At 34.9% G+C, this 4496-nt stretch overlaps 1 protein-coding gene and 1 long non-coding RNA gene across 2 annotated transcripts in view; one reads left to right on the top strand and one right to left on the bottom strand.

Annotated features, from left to right (window-relative positions):
* The window catches only part of LOC106148944, a 6689-nt gene extending 4718 nt beyond the window's left edge, over window positions 1-1971 (bottom strand). The window contains exon 1 of the long non-coding RNA XR_001234743.1: window positions 1380-1971. This is a non-coding gene — a long non-coding RNA (uncharacterized LOC106148944). The remainder of the gene's footprint in view (window positions 1-1379) is intronic.
* Window positions 1-4496, top strand: part of Cldn10 (claudin 10) — a 114696-nt gene that overhangs the window by 63456 nt on the left and 46744 nt on the right. The gene's annotated exons all lie outside the window — the stretch shown is intronic.

Genomic DNA, 4496 nt, shown 5'->3' with positions numbered 1-4496 from the left:
GAGTCAAGAGGATCCTTGCGTGTTTGAGAACAGCCTGGGCTAAAAAGTGAGCTCAAGGCTAGCCTGAACTGCATAGCAAGACCCTGTCTCAAAAAAAAAAAAAAAAAAAAAAAAAAATCTAGTACACATTAAATCGATTAGTTAAATGAACAGTGTTTTTATACTGTCATGCCAGAAAGCCATGGCAGAAAGACCATCTGCATGGAGCAGAACATATTTAATTCCTTTGGCTGAGAATAAAATTGGATAAAATTATTTTATTCAAAATTCCAGCTAAAGGAAGAAACTGGGGTAAGATTGACATTACTGTTGCCAATATTGCAAAAACATTACCAAATTGGTTCTGTTTGCAATTGATGTGGAAGAATTCTGTCACTAATTTAAGTAGTTAACATTGATGTGTTACCGGAAAGGACTATGGCAGTCATGTAGAGACTTGTGTTGAAGTTGTGTGCCGAACTCACTTTGTATTCATAAGAAACAAAATCATAATGGGAGAAAATTTTAAAATATTCAATATTTTAACTTTTCATAAAGTGAGAGACTTCAAAGTATCAACAGAGGATATTGAAATGTATTGTCTTATTACTATGTAGGATCTGGTATCTTAATTTTCTGTACTTAAAGCTGTGTGAATTAGGAATATCTTTATAAATATATAGTTAACTAAAGGTTAGTGGTAACATGAGTAACTCAGTGGTATGATTCAACAATTAAGTTTTATTTTCTAGATTTAGTTTATTGTATCAAATTTATATATTACCTTATAATGGTAAATGCTCTAAAAAGAATATTTAAGCTACTGCAGTTCTAGTACTTCTCCCTCAACCCCAGAACATAACAGAACATTGTAACCTTACATCAACCTTGTGTGTAAGTCTTGCCTTATTAAACATTGTGCCTTATTTTGTTAAATCATTTTGTTGAAATCCAATTCTATATTTTGGAAAAGTAACAGTGTTTTCTTCTTAATTAACAAGAATTCAGATTTTAAAAAAGTATGTGAAATCCACATTTTATATTTGCCTGTTACTTGTTATATCATTGTTAATCTGTTTATTGCATTTGTTCAATACATGAATCTAAATTTTGAAAAAACCAGAGTTACAGACAAAGTTGTAGGAAATTAACAATGGCTGTTGTATTACTTATTGATATCTTCAAAGTGGTTTCTCAAGAAAACAAATAGAGGCATACAAGATTGATGAAACAAGGAATCATTAACTGTTCCTTTCTGTAGAGCAATAGAAGACAGTAGTACAACTATGTTAGCTATCCTGTATATACACACTTAGAAAATTTCCCCTTCTTTCCCTTCTCCTTTCCCACACCCCAGTTTAGGCAACACTGTTAAAGAAATTCATTTACTAAATTTTTACCTGGAGTTCAAATGTAAATATGTGTGTGTGCTGTCTTTATCCAGAAGCCCATTTCTTGTAGCAAACAGCAGTCTGTGATCAATGTTTAGCATCCTGTGGCCAGCTGTAGTTGTGTGTATCCATAGGTAAAATGCATCTTCATACAGAGTCAGCTGTAGCCATTCACTATGAGGAAACTATGGCATCTGTGGAAGAAAGATTTGTTTGATTTTTGTTTGTTTGCTTCTTTGTTTTGCTAATTAATGCTATAGTTGAGTTGGATACACCTTTTGCTACTGACCTCTAAGATCAGGCGTAATTTGGATATTTTCTGACTCTAAGGCCTGCTACTGTATATTTTACAATATATTTTCTGGCTATGTTAGCAGATATTTCCATATTTTGTTCAATTTTTTTCTTTCCTTGTTGCTGTTTCTCTATAACACCACACAAGGAGTATGCGAGTGAGTCATGCATTTTGGTGTTAAATTCTTCCTGATTTTCAAATACAGTATAGCAAATAAGGATGTCAGCCAGAGAAAGGAGAGAACTTGGTGAACAATTCAGTCACCTGTCAGATGTCAGACATAAAATTAAAATAAGGTATGAATAATCAGTAAGTCAAACAGAAATAAATACAATTACCTTTTCACAAAAGACCAGCAGTTGTACATCTACTGATGACTTGCTCAGATTAATCAACGCGGATGAGAACTCTGTCTTCCCAATTTATCTACCAGTCACAATCCACCAGCTATCTTGAAGTGGACATTTTTTATCTTATATTCTAGTTTTCTTTTTTTCTTCTTTTCTTGTTTTTGTTTCATTTTGGCTTTTTCTTGATCGTTTGTTCTTGTTTTCATATGGATATGAACATTATTTCTAGTTTTGTTGTTGTTCTCTTCTGTTCTGTTCTGTTCTTGTTTGTATTTCTTCCTGCTCTCTTTCTGTCATGTCTGTTTCACTAGTTTCCTAAGGTATGCATAATCTTCCTTTTTCCTCTAGTCTGGCTTCTAGTCTCTTCACTTCTTCTATTGCTCTATTTTCCCCCCAACTCCTTTTAAATTTTATTCCCTGAAGGTAAAAATCTCCATATGAAGGGCATATTTACTGTATACAATTTCCTGGTTTTTATACTTTGTTATATAACTACAAATATAGTTCATACAGTTACAGGTAGCAAATCAATACTTACCACAGTTTGTCATTTCCTAGGCTATGTTTGAAGCTGTCATTATTATTGATTGTACTACATTAGCCAAGGTGATATACTTGTTCTAATCAGTTGTTCTTCCTGGTGTACTAAAACTTAAATTGCCTGATGATCATAAACAATATTATAAGCCAGTGCCAAAGAACTAGGGGCTAAGACATATAGGTAACAACTTCTCATCTCCAATAAATTGAAGTGATAGGATCTTACAACAGACTCAAAATCAAAACCAAGCCTCACTTAGAAAACATCTTTGAGAAATAGTTATTTGTGAAGGGTTCTAAGTACTAGCAATAAAGTTACTTGCCATAAGTAATTTACAAGCATCAGCCCAGGATTAAACAAAAAAAAAATAGAAAATGAGAAGACATTTAAGCAAGATGCAACCCCAGACTTCCAGATCACCAAAGACAACCTCATGAGGCAATGAGCTGGAACAATTTGAAAACCACCCACCTGAACTCTCTGAAGTAGTAACAGCACAAGTAACAAAGCAGATGAATGAGGCTCTAGAGAAAATCAAATCAGAAATTCTTAGATGAACACAGAGATGGTGACCATAATGAAAGACTTGGAGAGTGAGTCTAGAGCACATACAGATAAAAAAATAGAAGGAGCTTAGTAAAATGATGGAAACTATGAATGGCCAACATAGGAATTCATGAGACAGATTCAAACAGATATCAAAGAGATTAAAAATTCCACTGAAAGGATACACATCAGAATAAGAAAATGTGGGCATAAAATATCAAATATAGAACAGGGGAGTGCAGTTAGCACTCATGAAAAAAAAGATTTAAAAGTAGCAAGGTACCACAAAAAATCAATCCAATATCTGCTGGATGATGCAAAAAAGAACAACATAAGATTGATCTGAGTCAACAAAAAAGCAAGAGATAGCGCAAACACCATAATAAACCTGTTCACAGAAGTCATGGCAGCAAACTTCCCTGGCAGGAAAAAAGAATTTGACATACAGATAAGTGAGACCTATTCAACTCCAATTAGCCATGACCAAAAAAAAACTGCATCAGCACATGTAACAGTCAAGATTCTAGAAATTCAGCACAAGAAGGGCATATTAAAAGCTGTTAGAGAAAATAAGCAAATCACCTATAAAGGAAAGCCCATCAGAATCACAACTGACTTCTCAACACAAACCCTCAAGTCAAGGAAAACTTGGAGTGAATTATTTCAGCCCCTAAAAGAAAATAAACTTTGACTCAAATTGACGCATCTTACAAAACTATCTTTCAAAATTAATGGAGAAATAAGATACTTCCATGACAAAGAACATCTGAGGAAATTTATGACCACCAAACCAGCACTCCAAAATGTTCTGAAGGACATTCTAGAAAGAGATAACAAGGACTACAACTCCATGAACCCCAACAGAAGGAATCCACAATGCAAGATAAACAATTAAATAGAGGGAGGAAGGGAACCAATAACAGTAAAATAACATGACAAGGATAAATCAATACCTATCAGTTTGTTATGGTTTGTGTCTGGGTGTCCCCCAAAAGCCTCATGCGGCCATGGGGCAGGCTTTTAGAGTTTGATTATGGGTGTGAGAGCTACACCCGCCCTGGGGTGGATAGTTTGTATATGTAAGGGAGAGGAAGAGGGTGCTTCTGGCTATTTTCCTCCCTTGTGTGTGTGCTTTTGCTTTGCTGTGTTCTGCCGCCATGAGCTGTAGCTCTCTGCCATGTGGCAGTCTGCCTTATAATCTGCCAAGTACGGACTGAAATCTCCACAAACTGTAAGTGAAATAAACCTTTCCTTAATTTTGGGCGTCAGGTATTTTGTCCCAGCAACAAGAGAAAAGTAACCAAGACACAGTTATAACAATCAACATTAATGCTCTCAATCACCAATCAAAAGAAACAAACTGGCAGCAGGGATCAAGAATCAAGCTCCAACAA

This window comes from Chinchilla lanigera, unplaced genomic scaffold (genome assembly GCF_000276665.1).
Source record: "Chinchilla lanigera isolate Chin_1 unplaced genomic scaffold, ChiLan1.0 scaffold00003, whole genome shotgun sequence".
NCBI classification, from domain to species: domain Eukaryota; kingdom Metazoa; phylum Chordata; class Mammalia; order Rodentia; family Chinchillidae; genus Chinchilla; species Chinchilla lanigera.
Note: the sequence above shows the minus strand (reverse complement) of the source record. Positions and strands in the feature narration are given on the sequence as shown.